This window comes from Coregonus clupeaformis, chromosome 21 (assembly GCF_020615455.1).
Source record: "Coregonus clupeaformis isolate EN_2021a chromosome 21, ASM2061545v1, whole genome shotgun sequence".
Taxonomy (NCBI): Eukaryota; Metazoa; Chordata; class Actinopteri; order Salmoniformes; family Salmonidae; genus Coregonus; species Coregonus clupeaformis.
This window is the reverse complement of record NC_059212.1, coordinates 24,693,320-24,712,609: the sequence shown is the minus strand read 5'-3', so window position 1 is coordinate 24,712,609 and position 19,290 is coordinate 24,693,320. Positions and strand designations below refer to the sequence as shown.

The window sequence follows — 19,290 nt, the reverse complement described above, 5'->3', positions numbered from 1 at the left end:
GCTGGTGAATGGAATGAGCAGCAGTACCGGGGGGATCCGTGACAACCTCATGAAGCTGGTTGAAAGAATGCCAAGAGTGTGCAAAGCTGTCATCAAGGCAAAGGGTGGCTATTTGAAGAATCTCAAATATAAAATATATATTTTGATTTGTTTAATGCTTTTTTGGTTACTACATGATTCCATATGTGTTATTTCATAGTTTTGATGTCTTCACTATTATTCTACAATGTAAAAAATAGTAAAAATAAAGAAAAACCCTTTAATGAGCAGGTGTGTCCAAACCTTTGACTGGTAGTGTATATATATATCATAAAACCAACAAAACTGAACAATAAAAAGGTACCCATAGTCTTATGAGAAGGCTATTCACTAGTCTTATGGTGAGAAGACCAGAGCGAGGGCGAGTAACAGTACCATGGAAAGCCCCGCTGACAGCTGTCTGTAGGCATTTATTGAAGAAGTGTCTACGTGGTCTGCAGCCACTACCAATAGCACGAGGTGTTATTGAGCATGTGGTGTTTTTTATATGTATAGCAAGTAACAGCATGAGAACCGTTGAAGATACATATGGTGCATAGCAAGTAATGACAAGAGAATCGTTGAAGTTGCACAGAGAGAGTGATAAAGGAGATTACTGAGTTTGTTTGGGAATAGTACTAAGTGAATGTGGATGTGAGAGTTGTGTGAGTGTGGAAAGGACGTGTTAAGCTGATTGAAATTTTGATAATAAACTGATTGAAATGTGTATATTAAGCTGATGTTTGAAATTGGGATTGATTGAAATGTTGATAATAAGAGGCTTGAAATTTTGATAATAAGATATATTATTACTATAACACGACTCAGGATATGACCCAGATGCAGACACAGGAGGCGGAAAGTTCAATACACAGAGTCGTTTATTAAACCACAGGAGACAGGCAAAGGGCAGGTCGAGGACAGGCAGAGGTTCGTAACCAGGTCCGAGTCCAACAGGTACAGGGCGGCAGGCAGTCTCGGGGTCAGGGCAGGCAGAATGGTATGGCAGGTGTGCTCATGATCAAGTCAGGCAGAAAAGGTCGGAACCGGGAGGACTAGAAAACAGGGACTAGAGAAAAACAGGAGTACGGAAAAACACACTGGAAGGCTTGACGAGACAAGACGAACTGGCAACAGACAAACAGAAAATGCAGGTATAAATGCACAGGGGATAATGGGGAAATGGGACACACCTGGAGGGGGTGGAGACAAGCGCAAGACAGGTGAAACAGATCAGGGTGTGACATACTATTAAGTACTGAGTGAATGAGAGCTGTCAAGGGACTAGCTCCGGTGTGAAAGAGGTGAGTGTCTGAAGGAATACCCCAACCTCTATGTAAGTGGTGTAAAAAGTATTAAGATAAATTAATAGTATAATGGGTTACTATATTTGATAAAGTAACAATGTATGAATGTATAATGGATTACTAGAGTTTAACTTGCTAGGTAGAGACTTATTATGGACAGAGCATGCCATCTACAGGGGACTGATAGACAGTGCCAGCCCAGTTATAGTGAAAGTTGATCGCAGAAAGAGACTCTAGTCTCGAGAGCTACCTTAAAAAAGGAAGCTCCCTCCAAAGTTTATCACTCCCGTTTTGAATTGGCCAATGTATTTTATAAATTTGGCGCATTACATGTTAATCTTAAAATAATATAAATGTAATAAGTGTGAAGCAGAAAGTGAACATCCAACAGAAATTTGTAATAAATATATAGAGTAACATTGTTAGGGTAGACTAAAATGAAAACAATGCCTTCCAATAACGAGAAAGTTATCATGTTTGTTTTGTTTGTTTTTAAACCTTACAATAGGGGTAAAAGCAGAACATTGTTTGAAAGTGATCCGTGTGTATTAGCAGTAGTGATTGAGAAGGTCTTCCTATTGGGAAGAAGGGAGTCCTAGTTGAAGGAAACAGATATGGAGACTAGTGAAAGTAACAAAGTGAATGGTAATATTAGTGGCTTTCAGATATCACTCTAATAATGCAATATCTTAGTAATTTGAAGAAGTGAATGTTTCAATACAAGGTCACATGACGAACAGAGGGATTGAGCCTTGGGACATTAAATTAGAGGCCACCATCTGGTATTTGGGTTAGAGATACGCTTCATGTGGACAAATAGATAATAAAGAAGAAGAAAATAAGTGGTACTGTTGGGATCTATTTTCTTATAATTAGATGTTATGCCTAGCTTAAAAATGTCATTAGGCTGAGTAAGTTTAAACCATGCTCAGCCTCTACTCTGACAGGCCCGCTTTGAATGGGAACTATCTCTGTCAGAGTATTAAAATAATAACTTTGGGTTGGGACAGTTAGTTCTTTGTTTTGCCCTGCGAGGTGTTACAGTGAACCCGTATATACGAAGATTGCATTTACCATTTATTCGCTTGACTAATTATATTAATAAAAAAGCTGAGAATATATTCAGTGACTTAGTGTTAAATTCTGTTCTGATACCAGATTTGAATTACGCAACTTAACAGTACTCACTGAACTCAAACAGGCTGTAAGGGACATAGTGGGACATTTGGGACAGAGGTATGAATAATAAGATACATTTTTGACCATTTCCAATTATTATGACTAAATTCTATAGTTTGGGTAACACAAATGATTTAAGTAAGAAGGTAATGTCATCTAAAACAAGAATCTGTTTCCATTACGAGGCACTGTGTCCAGAATTGAAGTAGATCCAAGTAAATGTTTTTAGTACAGAATATTGAGCTCTGGGATTGTTTACTTTAGAAGGTGCCTAGTCCGCTTTACGGGACACTATCATCTGAAGTATAATTCTGTATACACATGGTTTTATCAAGACTTCCTGCCCAAGATGCAGTAAACTCGATTAGGATGAAGAATTTTTTGGACTGATTAAGATGTTTATTTTCTTTCTTCCAGGACTTATGGAATGTCCACTACCAAGTTTTCTGATAAGTTTACCAATGATTCTGTATCTCTCGCTTTGAAAGGCTTCCTGAGGCAGGTGCCTTAGGAGAGCAGTTATTGAGACTGTGCACTATACAGTATAAAGGTACCTGGATCCGGCTGTTAAGAGAGCTTCCAAATTAAGTAAGGCCACGCCATTTTGTTTATTTTTATCCTATGTTTTACCACACACGCCAGCACCAACACACCTGTTATGAATATTTGTTAGTGGTGTTAATACTGTATTTGATTTATTGTTAGAAAGGATGCACCTTAAAGGGCACACAAATGATATTTTCTGAAGCTTCTATTGTCAGAGTTTTTGTTGCACACATGTAAATTCTCCTGATAAGAAATGTACTGAAAAACCCAATTTGAACCTGGTACACAAAATGTTTGGAATCTTTGAAATAATGAGTAAAGTAAAGGGAAAGAACACTCACTTAATGGGGTTGATTGACCTCTGACCTCTGTTCTGACTTTCTGGTGAGGCCTGATCACCCTCACTAGAAAGGCTAGACATTGGGTGAGATTTAAATATAATATGTAAACACTTATAATTAGGTAGAAGTTTATAATTTATCAATAGTCCTATGTGTGATTCGGACCACGAGAGAGAGAGAGAGAGAGAGAAAGAGAGAGAATGAGCGCTGCCCCTGAATGAGGGACACCTGTCTCTAGTCTATTTTACTATTCCTTGAATTACCTTATGGGATACAATTATTTTAGGATGGAGTTATCAAGGGTTGTAATTCAAATTGTATTTGTTATTTTCATTTAACCGGCAGTGTTGTTGTTTTTTACGCATGAATCACGATGTGAGTCGTGTCAAAAGGGAAGACGTGTATTGATGTTGTTGTTTTGTTTTTGTCTTGCTTCAATACAAATCTCACCAGATTGGGTCTGTTGGATGGTCAGGATTTCTCCCTAAGGGTTAGCCCTCTGACTCCCTGACCCTGTAACTCTGCAGTGAGGTCGCCGATATGATGGAGGAGTATAAGCCAATTTGAAAAAATTGTTTCACCAGAGTCTTGTTATTCTCTTTGACATTTGTCTTAGACATTTGTATTAAGAATGTTGGTAGTAGTAATAATTTGTCATACAGTGAATTTAGTTTGTCTGGATTTCCTGAATCATAAATGCCCTAAACTAAACTGTTGTTCTGGCGAAGGTGACCACAGATGGTATCTAGATGCACGGAAGGGATAATTTGACCAAGAACAGTGTGAACCTCACCCCCTCTAACCGGCTGAAGTAATGGCGACAATGGCGTTCACTATGGTCCTTCATCACTTTTACCTGAAACCTGAGTCCGAGCCAGCAACCTGTACACAGCATCCAGTTGAAGCTATCAACTGCGACATGAGTCCATGTGGAGTGAGCATGGAGAGAGATCCCGTCCAAACTTCTCTCATGCTTGTCACGGTTTCGGCCGAGGCTGCCTCTCTTCCTTGTTCGGGCAGGCTTCGGCATTCGTTGTCTCCGGAATACTAGCTGCCACCGTTGCATGTTTCTATGTTCGTTTGCTTTTGTCTGTTTGTTGTGACACCTGTTCTCGTTTAGTGTAATTAGTGTCCTATAAGTTTCTCGTTGTGTTTGTCTAGTGTTGTGTGTGATTGATTTTCTGTCGTGTGTTGTGCTTGTAATATATATTACTTATTCGCTCGGTTGAGCTTTACTCCACTGTGTTGGAGCGTTTTACGCACATGGTTTGTGCGCCTTTTGTTTTGTCGCCTTCGTGCGTAGTTTCGCCTTCGGGCCCGTTTGTTCGATTTTTCCCTTGTTGGGAGTTGCACTAAAGTCTTTTGGACTATACTTCGGTGTCCTGCGCTTGATTCCACCACTACACCCAACTACAGCATTCTTGACAGAATCACACACCTTCAAGAATGGAATCAGCAGGAGCCGCAGCAGCCCAGGCGACGCTGGAGGAAAAGGTCAGTGAACAGAGTGACCAGATCCTGCAGATGGGGTCCGCACTGCAGGAGGTGATCACCACCATCCGAGGCTGGGGGACTCCTCCACCGCCATCCTCTCTGCCAGCACCATCGGCAAGTCTGCCCATTCCCGCTCCGGAACCCAGAGGAGTTCGACTCTCGCTCCCGAGGGCCTACGATGGGACCACGACCGGGTGTCAGGGATTCCTTCTCCAGGTGGAGCTGTACCTGGCCACCGTGCACCCGGCGCCCTCGGGACATGAGAGCGTGTCCGCCCTGATCTCCTGCCTTTCCGGGAAGGCGTTGGAATGGGCCAACGCAGAGTGGAGGAGGATCGACGCGGACACCATCACCTACGACGAGTTCTCCCGCCGCTTCAAGGCGGTGTTTGACCATCCCCCGGAGGGGAAAGCGGCGGGGGAGCGTCTGGTCTTCCTCCGGCAGGGGAGGAGGAGTGCCCAGGAGTTCGCCCTAGAATTCCGTACTCTAGCGGCGGATGCAGGGTGGAATGAGCGGGCTCTCATCGATCACTACAGATGTAGTCTACGCGAGGACGTCCGTCGGGAGCTGGCCTGTAGGGACACCAGCCTCTCGTTCGACCAGTTGGTCGACATGTCCATCAGGCTGGATAACCTGCTAGCTACCCGCGGACGTTCCGAGGGGGGTCCGTCCATTTCACCCTCCAGCGCCTCCGAGCCGTGCCCCATGGAGCTCGGGGCGCTGGGCGCCAGAGAGAGGAGGGGTCGGCTTACGAGGGGGTCCATCTCCTGCACCAACTGTGGTCGGGGAGGACACACCGCGGCTAGGTGCTGGGGATGGCCTCCTAGGGGAGAGGACGACAGGTCCCACACTGGGGAGTCCTTCCAGGTGAGTAGGCGCCCCACTCACCCAGAGCTCTCTGTTGCACATTTCTGTATACCTGTGCGTTTTCCACAGGTAGCACCTCATTCCCAGCATAAGGCGCTGGTAGATTCAGGCGCGGCTGGGAATTTTGTTGATAAGAAGTTTTGTTTAGCCTTAGGGATTCCCCTTCTCCCTGTTGACGTCCCCTTCCCCGTTCATGCCCTAGATAGCCGTCCGTTGGGTGCGGGCTTGATCAGGGAGGTCACTGCGCCACTTAGGATGTGTGCGCAGGGGGGTCATCAGGAGATGATTCAGCTATTTCTGATCGACTCGCCTGCGTATCCGGTGGTGCTGGGCATGCCCTGGTTGAGTACCCATAACCCATCTATTTCGTGGCAGGAGAGGGCTCTGATGGAGTGGTCTGCCCAGTGTGTGGGTCGATGTTTGGGCGTTTCCGTAGGGGCTACCTCGGTGGAGAGTCCAAACCAGGTGCCCGCATTGCACGTTCCCCCTGAGTATGGGGATTTGGCTATTGCGTTTAGTAAGTCGAGGGCGACGCAGTTGCCGCCCCATAGGCAGGGAGATTGTGCGATAGACCTCCAGGCAGGAGCTGCGCTCCCACGGAGCCATGTGTATCCTCTGTCTCAGGAGGAGAAGAAAGCTATGGAGACTTACATAGACGAATCTCTGAGACAAGGATACATACGGCCTTCCACTTCCCCTGCGTCCTCGAGTTTCTTTTTTGTGAAGAAAAAGGATGGTGGTTTACGCCCGTGCATCGATTACCGTGGTCTCAATCAGATCACGGTGAAGTACAGTTATCCACTCCCGCTGATTGCGACCATGACTGAGTCATTGCATGGGGCGCATTTCTTCACTAAATTAGATCTCAGGAGCGCGTACAACTTGGTGCGCATCAGGGAGGGCGATGAATGGAAGACAGCCTTTAGTACCACCTCGGGCCATTACGAGTATCTTGTCATGCCATACGGGTTGATGAACGCTCCGTCAGTTTTCCAATCATTCGTGGATGAGATCTTCAGGGACATGCAGGGGCAGGGGGGTGGTTGTGTACATAGATGACATTCTCGTGTACTCACCTACCCGAGTCGAGCATGTGGCCCTGGTGCGCAGAGTGTTGCGGAGGCTGGTGGAGCACGACCTGTATGTGAAGGCAGAGAAGTGTCTGTTTTTCCAGGAGTCGGTCTCCCTTTTTGGGGTATCAGTTGTCTGCGTCAGGGGTGAAGATGGAGGTAGACCGGGTGTCAGCCGTGCGTAATTGGCAAACACCAACCACTGTGAAGGAGGTGCAGCAGTTTTTGGGGTTTGCGAATTACTACCGGAGGTTTATCCGGGGTTTTGGACAGGTGGCAGCTCCCATCACGTCTCTTTTGAAGGGGGGTCCGGTGCGTCTGCAGTGGTCTGCTGAGGCGGACAGGGCGTTTGGGAGGCTGAAGGACCTGTTTACCTCGGCCCCGGTGCTGGCGCATCCGGATCCCTCTTTGCCATTTCAGGTAGAGGTGGACGCGTCAGAGGCCGGTATAGGAGCCGTGCTTTCACAACGGTCAGGCGCGCCACCTAAACTCCGCCCCTGTGCTTTTTATTCCAAGAAGCTCAGTCCGGCGGAGCGAAACTATGACGTAGGGGACAGGGAGCTGTTAGCCGTGGTACAGGCCCTAAAGGTGTGGAGGCACTGGCTTGAGGGGGCTCAACACCCTTTCCTCATTTTGACGGACCACCGTAACCTGGAGTACATCCGGGCAGCGAGGAGGCTGAACCCTCGCCAGGCAAGATGGAATATGTTTTTGACCCGGTTTACATTTAAGATCAAGTACATCCCTGGGTCACAGAACGGTAAGGCAGATGCACTGTCTCGGCGATATGACACGGAGGAGAGGTCCGTGGAGCCCACTCCCATACTGCCGGAGTCGTGTCTGGTGGCACCGGTAGTGTGGGAGGTCGATGCTGAGCTCGAGCGGGCGTTACGCACCGACCCTAGTCCACCGCAATGCCCGGAGGGTCGGAAGTACGTTCCGCTCGAGGTTCGGGGATCGATTGATCTATTGGGCTCACACGTCACCCTCCTCTGGACACCCTGGTATCGGCCGGACAGTGCACTGTCTTAGTGCCAAGTACTGGTGGCCCACGTTGGCAAGGGATGTGAGGGTTTATGTTTCCTCCTGCTCGGTGTGCGCCCAGTGTAAGGCGCCTAGACATCTGCCTAGGGGTAAGTTACTACCCCTGCCCGTTCCACAACGACCATGGTCCCACCTCTCGGTGGATTTCCTTACTGACCTTCCTCCTTCACAGGGGAATACCACTATACTGGTCGTTGTGGACCGGTTTTCTAAGGCCTGTCGTTTGCTCCCCATGCCGGGCCTTCCTACTGCCCTGCAAACTGCCGAAGCACTATTCACCCATGTGTTCCGGCACTACGGGTACCCGAGGATATTGTGTCTGATCGAGGTCCCAATTTACCTCCAGGGTCTGGAGAGCCTTTATGGAGCGGTTGGGGGTCTCGGTGAGCCTCACCTCGGGTTACCACCCGGAGAGTAATGGGCAGGTGGAACGCGTGAACCAGGATGTGGGTAGGTTTCTTAGAACATACTGCCAGGACCGGCCGGAGGAGTGGGCAAGGTACGTTCCCTGGGCCGAGATGGCCCAGAATTCCCTACGCCATTCCTCCACTAACCTAACCCCTTTCCAATGTGTGTTAGGTTACCAGCCGGTTCTGGCACCTTGGCAGCAGAGCCAGATCGAGGCTCCTGCGGTGGATGAGTGGGCGCGGCGCTCGGAGGAGACATGGAACGCTGCACACGTCCACCTGCAGTGGGCCCTCCGTCGTCATAAGGCGAGCGCCGATCTCCACCGCAGTGAGGGACCGGTGTACGCACCTGGTGATCGAGTCTGGCTCTCTACCAGAAACCCTGCCCCTCCGCCTGCCCTGTCGGAAACTGGGTCGGCGGTTTGTAGGGCCATTTAAAGTCCTGAGAAGGTTGAACGAGGTGTGTTACAAATTACAACTACCTGTTGAATATAAAAGTATTAACCCCTCGTTCCATGTGTCTCTTCTCAGGCCGGTGGTAGCTGGCCCACTCCAAGAAAGTGAGATCAGGGAGACTCCTCCGCCCCCATTGGACATCGAGGGGGCACCGGCGTACTCCGTGAGGTCCATCTTGGATTCGAGACGTCGGATGGGGGTCTCCAATATCTAGTGGAGTGGGAGGGGTACGGTCCGGAGGAACGGTGCTGGGTGCCGAGGAGAGACATTTTGGACCCGTCTCTCCTGACGGAATTCCATCGTGGGCACCCGACGCACCCTGCTCCGCGTCCTCCTGGTCGTCCCCGAGACCGAGTCGCGCGCACGTCTGGAGCCGCGCGTCAAGGGGGTACTGTCACGGTTTCGGCTGAGGCTGCCTCTCTTCCTTGTTCGGGCAGGCTTCGGCGTTCGTTGTCTCCGGAATACTAGCTGCCACCGTTGCATGTTTCTATGTTCGTTTGCTTTGTCTGTTTGTTGTGACACCTGTTCTCGTTTAGTGTAATTAGTGTCCTATAAGTTTCTCGTTGTGTTTGTCTAGTGTTGTGTGTGATTGATTTTCTGTCGTGTGTTGTGCTTGTAATATATATTACTTATTCGCTCGGTTGAGCTTTACTCCACTGTGTTGGAGCGTTTTACGCACATGGTTTGTGCGCCTTTTGTTTTGTCGCCTTCGTGCGTAGTTTCGCCTTCGGGCCCGTTTGTTCGATTTTTCCCTTGTTGGGAGTTGCACTAAAGTCTTTTGGACTATACTTCGGTGTCCTGCGCTTGATTCCACCACTACACCCACCTACAGCATTCTTGACAATGCTGCTGGTGTACTGGTAGGAAAATGGACATAATGGACCGTAAAGGATGGTGGCGGCTCAGGTGAGAGTTTCGTCTGCTTGGGAAAATCAGATTATTCCCCAGATATTGAAATCGGGACATTATCAAGGGCCATCCTCTTTGAACATGTGTGCCATTGGGAGGACGAACTGCTATCTGAAGAAGAAAATGAAGAAACGCCAGAAGAATGAGTGCCGTGAAGGACGGGGGTGGTCAACTGCGCCAGTAATTGGTTTAGGCTTGTCCAAAATAGTTTATTTGGGGTATCAGGTTGATTGTGGAGGTCTGCACACTGCAAAATGTATAGTTATGTAGACAAAAAATGCATTGAGATACCAATCTGTCATTAACATGCCACTCGCGTCAAAAGCTCCAGCTGAAATGTCATTGCCAGAATCCTAAATGAAATTGTGTAATGACGCATTGTGTAACTGTATGAAGCGAAGGTCTTAAGTTAAAACATTCTACTGCAATGGTTTTACAAGTACAACCCAGAATGATTGTACAACCCAGAGTGAAGGGTTTGAAAGGATGAAGTGTCTGAGGAGGGAATGTGAAGGAACATTTTATGTTTATGCTTTTCTAATAACCAATTCGACTGGGTTCATGCAAGTGACTGATTGTTCGTGCCTGGGAGGAATCCTCACTATCAGTATCTGAAATGTGGCTGTACACCCAGAACCTTGTTTTGAGAATGAAAGGGATATCTCAGTTTCAAGGTCTCAGCTTGGAGAGAAGAAACCTTGTGAGGTATTGGTCTGTCACATGCATGAACCAAACGTTAATGATGAATGAATTATGAATAATTAATAAGCTAAATCATGCAAATATAACTTGTCTGTGTAAGCGGTATATAAGAGAACTATTGGGACTGCCCCGGCAGAGCTCACTTCAGTCCGGTACTTTATGCATCTAAGTTTGACTGTGACCTCTCCAGCTTGCTGTTAATAAAGAATAATTAATTTAAGATTGACTTCGAGTGTCCCTGTGTAGAATTTCCACTTGGAACCGGCAGGTTCGCTAGACCTTATTCATGGTTTCCTTGCGCGTAGAAGTGGTGGAATTATGAGGGAATTAAGTAAAGGTCAGAATACGGTTTATCTGTAGACACACCTCCGCCACACCACACCTATCAGATATACACTGAGTGTACAAAACATTATGAACACCTGCTCTTTCCATGACAGACTGACCAGGTGAAAGCTATGATCCCTTATTTATGTTACTTGTTAAATCCACTTCCATCAGTGTAGATTAAGGTGAGGAGAAAGATTAAATCATGATTTTTAAGCCTTGAGACACGGATTGTGAATGGCAAGAGGGTGAACGGGCAAGACAAAAGATTTAAGTGCCTCTGAACGGGGTATGGTATTATGTGTCAGGCGCACTGGGTTGTGCCAAGAACTGCAACGCTGCTGGGTTTTTCATGCTCAACAGTTTCCCGTGTGTATCAAGAATGGTCCACCACCCAAAGGACATCTAGCCAACAACTGTGGGAAGCATTAGAGTCAACATGAGCCAGAATCCCTGTGGAATGCTTTCGACACCTTGTAGAGTCCATGCCCTGACGAATTGAGGCTGTTCTGAGGTCAAAAGGGGCAGGAGCAACTCAATATTAGGATGGTGTTCTTAATGTTTTGTACACTCAATGTATAAGATGGTGAGAAATGTACTGTAGGAAAACAAAGATATTTGGTATAGTCCACCATCACTATTAGAAGAGATCCTGGCTAAGAACTCAATTATCAGCTCCACTATTGAAGCCACCATTGTGTTGGCGCCCCCCTACCTGAAGGCTCCAGTGTAGCCGGCAGGGTACACAGGGCGGCAGGTAGCTTAGTGGTTAAGAGCGTTGTGCCAGTAACCGAAAGGTCGCTGGTTCTAATCCCCGAGCCGACTAGGTGAAAAATCTGTCGATGTGCCCTTGAGCAAGGCACTTAACCCTAATTGCTCCTGTAAGTCGCTCTGGATAAGAGCGTCTGCTAAATGACTAATTATTATTATTATTATTATTAGCCGTAGTACAGCTCGTCAGTGTTGGCTTTGCAGATTGCTTCATCTCCTCCCACTACCCTTACACTGGGAACAAAAGGGAGAGCCCGCCTCAGATCCACAGCCTTTAATGAAGTAGTATTTGGCTGAACACAGGAAGAAGGAGACACAGTATGAGATATACTACATTCATAGACATTCACAAATATAGAATGAGACGTATTCTAAACTCACTCACAGATTCATACATGAAGCTCACGTATAAGCACAGCATTTTGATAGATTGTGTGAGAATTCACCATGGCATGACACACACACACACAGCTGCCCACTCACTGAAGTCGCAGTCATTAGTCATGTTGTGGAGGAGACCCATTCTGCCAAGGCCGGTGTGGCAGGACCTCTTGCCCTGCAGGTTGTTACAATTCACTCCAGAGTCCTTCCTCAGTACCACCACTGCATTGTAGGATGACGTCTCTGAGGGGACACACAGACACAAAGGGAAGAGGTTTAAGACAGCAGTACTAAAATTGTATATTAATACTTTATACTATGTTACCTTAGCAATACTGTAGCATGGTGGAAGTTTTGTGAGGGAGTAGATTTAAACAAGTATACTTACCACCAGGGGCGCTGCACAGACCTGTGAGGAGAGAAAGTGAAATGCTGCACGTAAACAGTGTGGAGGCAGAGCAGAGGTGGGGGATAGAAAGGGAGAAGAAAATCTAGGAAATGATTGTTTGTGTGTGTGATACCTGCATCATACTGTTCCACCATGGCAGGGAGCAGACCATGTTTTCCAGCAGTGAATACCTCCCCACCATCCATCGCAGCTGCCTCTTTACACTGTGGGGAGGAGAGCAACAACATATAAATAGACGAAGGAAGGAAGGAAAGAAGGAAACAAACAAAAAAACATATGTGATCGGTCCAGAGGGGTTCCGATCTATGCGGTAGCGGGGGGGTGGAAGAGTTGGCTTTTTAAGTTGCAAAAATCTAAATTATATATTTAACGTTCAAAGAATGGCACTTGGCCAGTTCAAGAAAGGGGAAACAAAATCCTAGCTCGTTACAGAGCACTTCACCTACAAACCAAAGATCCTTTCGATAATCAACAAATTAAATAGTCTCTTTTGTGGCTAAGCTGGGCTTTGGCTCGCAGCTTCGGGAATCACTCACGCACGTTCTTCATCTTTTAGTCCGTTCTTGTCTTTGTCTCTTAATGTCCTATTTTGTCCTTTTCTGGTTTCTTTGTTCTATATTTCTCTTTATTTCTTTGTCCATTTGTTCCTCCCATTGTTGTCTCCATTCCCCCCCATGCGTACTAGCCCCCGTCCCTTCACCTGCACCGGTAATAAGGGGTGTGTTCGGGGAATCCTGTGAAGTCGGCGGTGATTCCCTGAGTGCTCCCGCCCCTCTGTCTCCCATTGACCCCCACACCTCTGGATGGCTCACACAAACAAAATGAGAGTAAGGAAATTATCGAAAGAAAACTATAAAGTACACATCACGCCTGATTTATACACCTCTTTCTCCAGCCCCACCCTCTTTTCTCCCATAGAGCCATGATCTTCTTGATGCATTCGTCTACTGTGGGTGCACTCTGGCATTCAATCATGGCTCCTCTCTCTCCGATGTTGTTGATGCTCCAGGTGTCACACTTGGCCGTCTCGGCATTGCCCACGGCACACCGCTTGATGGCCCTGAAGTTGGCACCTGTGGCCTGCTCTGAGAAGCAACGGTTGGGGAGGTAACAATGAGCTAATGGTCAAGAGAGAGAATGTGTGTGTGTGGCCTCACCTTTCTGCAGGGACTGGATGGTGCTCAAGTACTCAGCTCCCAGGTAGAGGAAGGAGTCAGTGTTCATGGGCAGCTGCACCAGTTTCTGAGTGGAGTCCTTGAACTTCAGGTTCTTGGCTGCGTAGCCATCTGAAGAGAACAGGTTGAAGCCCTGTTGGGGAGAAAATGAGTAAGCACTCCATCCATGTCACATGCTGATTTCAAACATTTTTGTATGATTTTGTCAATGTGTTATGATCAATTTCTTGAGCTAGAAAAGCGTGAGAAAGCTTGATTGGTTGCATTTTTAGCCAGGCTTTTGAATCTCAGTACCAGCACCCCGTGAAATTGATGTGTTTGACTATGCTATCCTGCTGTATCTTTGCCAGTGTCAGGTGTGATGTTTAGGGTTCCAGAGTTTTTCCTGTCAGATCACATGGTCAGGAAAAACACCTGTATTAAAAAAGTATCTCAGAGTAGGAGTGCTGGTTTGGGACCAGGTCCCTCATGTCTGTGATCTTATTCATAATGATCTAAAATGCTAAACTGATCCTGGATCAGCAATCCTGCTCTGCTCCTAGTGATGTTGTCTTTGTCTGGGGGACAGGTGACAGTGATGTCCAGGACCTTGACGGCCTCCAGGTTGTTGTAGATGCTCTTGACCAGGTCGGGGTCCTTGCATCTGACCCCTGCGCTGGAGGGTACTCTGGCCAGGTGGCACATCTTGTAGCTGTCGATGGTAGCCCTGGTGCTATCCTTGCACAGCAGCTCGTAGTTGACCTTCTCTGCGGCTGTAGGTAGGTAAAAGGAGATTGAAGGTGAGGTGTGAGTGGCTTGAACTTTTGCACTGTAAGCATTGACGAGGTTGTGATGCCAGAAAGAGATTTTGAATCATCAGGGCTATTGCTAGCATTATCGATGACAATCTTGCTAGCGTGAACAGAAAGCCATTCTATAATCATTAGTCAATATCATTGTTAGCATTGTAAAAATGGTTTGTTAGTATTCTCAGCGTTTCCCCTAGGAGATTTTTCAGCAGTGGTGGCAGTTAGTGGGGGGGGGTCTTCCTGGGGTCTTCCTGCGGGGGGCGACGGATGCATTAAGGGGAAATACTGATTCTGAACGCTAGCTAATGCTTTGATACTCACCAGGTACTGTCAGGTGCTTGATAAAGGCAAATTATCCAGCTCCATCCTTCGGGCACCTGGTGTGGGAAGAGCGACACAGTTACATCATCAATGACCACACAAAGGTACCTCATCAGTGACTGATCGGGGGTGAGTAGAGAAAGGCAGAGAGTACTGATAGAATGAGGAAGGACAGAGCAAAACAAGGATAGACTGAAAAAGTTAGAGGTTCAAAAACTGACATATATGTGAGATCTAGGGTGTAGTAGGGGATTGTTGGGTTATGGCTGTACATAGTAGGGCTAGGAGGTTCTAGAGTTTTCTATTAGGTTCTATGAGGTTGCTACTCACTGGAAGGCCCTGGCATAGTCATAGTAGGGTTCCTTGTGAGACCTGGAGCAGTCTCCCTTACCCAGCTGCAGGGGTGTAGGCATGGGTGGGCCTGGCTAGGCCCCTGCACTGCTAGGACATGAACCCTTAGAACCCTTAGTGGTGCCTGGAGCGAAGCTGGCCATGAAGTCAAATCTCACCACTGCAAAACAAATAAACACATGAGAAACTGGCTGACGAAGTACATCAATATGACAAAGCACATCAATTAATGTGCTGCATACAAAAATCTGATTTATCCATATCTGACAGGCCATGAAAACTATAGCAACAGAACACAAACATAATGTATATAGATAGATACAAAATATAAAGCCCAATATGTATACAAATAATCTGACACACACACACACACACACAGAGGAAAAACCACACCATGCAATGACAGAGATACAGTATTAAGTACATCCAACACACATTCCTCACTCCCAGGGAGTCAACTACAGACCATCAAGCACAATCATCAAGTTTCACTCATTCCCACCCACCTTCCTCCACAAGTTTGTCCTCGATCCCGGCCCAGTTGATCTGGCCCACAGTCACCAGGGTGCCAATGGGAATGTTCCAGCCTGCAGATTTGTCGAGCCCCGTGTGCCAGGACTTCTTGCCCCGGAGATTGTTGAACCCGAAGCCAGTGTCATTCTTGGCCACGGCCACAGCATAATAGCAGATGTCAGAGTCTGATGGACAGGAGAGGAGACATCAATACAACAGTCAGAAACCAGATTTTGCCAGAATACATTTGATCCGATTCAAAGTATAGAACCATCAACTTTCTGTAGGCCTTTCTGTGCAACTGAAGTGCTAAGGGCCATTGTATACCCAGTCTCTTCCATTCTTGAACTTGGTCGTGAGATGCCAACACTCGCAGTAGTCCTCTGCAATGATGGGTTGCAGGTAGTAAGTGTTGAGGCCGGCTGTCACTGTGTAGACGTCTCCTCCATCCCGAGTGATGGCATCGGCCTCACCTGCCTGGCAGAGAAAAAGTGAGAGACGTTGGTAAGAGAGAAAGAACACTAGATGTGCTCCTCGCAAGGTTGTTTACTTTATGCAAGCGTCTCAACTGGTGCTGCGCTTAAAATTATTCTTCCTGAGGCTAATTGGAACCTTTTTGTCGAACTCCAAGAAACGATCAGTCAAAATAGTATGCAAACTATGAAATGCATAAATTAAACGCTCTCTTTACATTGTGTGTAACCATGCATGTGCCAGGTGCGTAACCATGAAGCTTTGTTTTATATTCGCCTTGATGGTGCAAAGGTAAAACACACAAGAACACGCGCGCTATTGCAAAAGTCAGAAATGGCAAAAGTCAGAAATTAAAATACTGTTTGATAGTAGAGATTTTTACATTGATGGCTTGGATGCGTTAAAGAGAGCCATTTCTCTTTACACATGAAAACTGCAGCGCATTGCAGGGTTGCCAGGTCAAGCTCAAATTTCTAGCCCAATGACCACTCAAAATCTACCCAAAAGGCCTGAAAAAAAATTCACAGCAAAAGAGGTGTTGCCTTATCTATACACTAAACCTTTTTTCCATTACGTTATCGAGCTAATTAAGAAGGAATATCATAGTAACTTGTAACGTCGTTAGAAGCAAAACTCGGGTTTCCTCAAAATAATAATTACTGCAAGCTATGGTATGACATGACGTAATAAAGGAATTTGAATATGTGGCAAGAGAAAAGATAATCGGCCTAATTCTAGTCTGCATGCATTATTTGGTGTTTTCCGTTGTACACAGAGGATATTTTTTGCAGAATTCTGTATGCAGAGTCTCAATTTGGTGTTTGTCCCATTTTGTGAATTCTTGGTTGGTGAGCGGACCCCAAACCTCACAACCATAAAGGGCAATGGGTTCTATAACTGATTCAAGTATTTTTAGACAGATCCTAATTGGTATGTCAAATTTGACGTTCCTTTTGATGGCGTATAAGGCCTTTCTTGCCTTGTCTCTGTGGAAGTTACCTGTGGCGCTGATGTTTAGGCCGAGGTATGTATAGTTTTTTTCTCACCCCACGGCCCTGTCGAAAGAAATGTGTGTGTTTTTTGCCAATTTTAAACGCACACTTGTTGTTTGTGTACATGGATTTTATAATGTCGTATGTTTTTCCCCCAACACCACTTTCCATCAATTTGTATAGCAGACCCTCATGCCAAATTGAGTGAAAAACTTTTTTGAAATCAACAAAGCATGAGAAGACTTTGCCTTTGTTTTTGTTTGTTTGTTTGTCAATTAGGGTGTGCAGGGTTAATACGTGGGCTGTCGTACAGTAATTTGGTAAAAAGCCTATTTGACATTTGCTCAGTACATTGTCTTCACTATGGAAATGTTCAAGTCTGCTGTTAATGATAATGCAGAGGATTTTCCCAAGGTTGCTGTTGGCGCATATACCACGGCCCAATTTTTCTCCACTTTTGTGGATTGGTGTTATCAGTCCTTGGATCCAAATATTTGGGAAGATGCCAGAGCTGAGGATGTTAAAGAGTTTAAGTATAGCCAATTGGAATTTATGGTCTGTATATTTGATCATTTCATGTAGGATACCATCAACACCACAGGCCTTTTTGTCCTGTAGTTCATTCAATGTAATTGGAGAATCCAGTGGGTTCTGGTAGTCTTTAATAGCTGATTCTAAGATTTGTAATTGATCATGTATATGTTTTTGCTGTTTGTTCTTTGTTATAGAGCCAAAAAGATTGGAGAAGTGGTTTATCCACACATCTCCATTTTGGATAGATAACACTTTGTGTTGTTGTTTGTTTAGTGTGTTCCAATTTTCATAGAAGTGGTTAGTTAGATTCTATGGATTCTTCAATTACATTGAGCTGATTTCTGACGTGCTGTTCCTTCCTTTTCCATCGTGTATTTCTGTATTGTTTTAGTGATTCACCAAAGTGAAGGCGTAGACTCAGGTTTTCTGTGTCTATGTTTTTGGTTGGATAGGTTTCTCAATTTCTTTCTTAGGTTTTTCCATTCTTCATCAAACCATTTGTCATTGTTTTTCATTTTCTTATGTTGACTGCTTGAATTTTTTAGATAGTGAAGTTGAAAGGTCAAATATACTCTTTAGGCTTTCTACTGCCAAGTTTACACCTTCACTATTACTGTGAAAGGTTTTGTCCAGGAAGTTGTCTAAAAGTGATTGAATTTGTTGTTGCCTAATTGTTTTTTGGTAGGTTTCTACACTACTTTCCTTCCATCCATAGCATTTCTTAATACTGTGCAGTTAATTTGGCTTTGATGCCTCAAATTTTGAGTATTGCTCTGTTCAGGTAGACTGTGATTTTTCTGTGATCTGATAGGGGTGTTAGTGGGCTGACTGTGAACGCTCTCAGAGACTCTGGGTTGAGGTCAGTGATAAAGTAATCTACAGTACTACTGCCAAGGGATGAGCTGTAGGTGTACCTACCATAGGAGTCTCCTCGAAGCCTACCATTGACTATGTTCAGACCCAGCATGCGACAGAGCTGCAGGAGTTGTGACCCATTTTTGTTGGTTGTTTTGTCATAGTTGTGTCTAGGGGGGCATATTTGGGAGGGAATACTGTCACAGTGAAATATATATATATTTTAAGAGAAATGTCATGGGGGCTGCGGTGCAACTTAGAAATAGCCCAAAAACCCGCAACTCGCGGCCAATACATTTTCACCTTCGACAATGTTTTCAAAGTAGCCCAATTTCCAGGAAAACAGCGAACATGGCAACACTGGCGACTTGGCTGTGAGGCGGTTGCATGTCTTCCACTCTTGGTCCGAATTTACGCACCATTTCACCTTTTCTTCAGATGGGGCAGCATACGCTGTAGCTAAGTACAGAAGAAATGGTTGGCGCTATCCGGAATCCTTGGGACCGCCCTACTCTTACCATTATGTTTCTAAACCCAGAGGCGCAACATCGCGAGACTTCTGGGATCGCTTGCGAAACAGACCAAATCGGGTTTGGGGTTTGAGAAGTCAATGAGACCAGTGAAAAGTTCTTCCTTTTCTGCCAACTCTTACTTATTAAAATCAACTATTATTTCACAATGGGTCAGTGTTATTATAACCTCCCTTGACTGGAAGTGCCTTTATTTCCTAGATCTTTATCATAGTATGGGAGTGTATTGGGAGGGGTTGGATGAGCAGCAAGTGGTGACATTTTGGAATCTCCAAGTCTGCTGCAGAAAAATACAACAAAAACAAACAACCCCCTCACCAAAACACCTTCTGGCCCTGTATTCATAAAGATTCTTGGAGTAGGAATGCTGATATAAGATCCGTTTAGCCTTTTAGGATTATATGGACAGGGGGGGACCTGATGCTAGATCAGCACCCTTTGGGCCCTGAAATGGGACAGGGCTTTCCATTCTGGCCTCTCAATAATCAAAAGTGGCCAGTGGCTACAGATACTGTATTTCTTTACCCAT

General features: G+C 45.9%; 1 pseudogene; it reads right to left on the bottom strand.

The window, feature by feature from the left end:
* Nucleotides 1-11,378: 11,378 nt before the first annotated feature.
* Nucleotides 11,379-19,290, bottom strand: LOC121534808 (annotated as a pseudogene).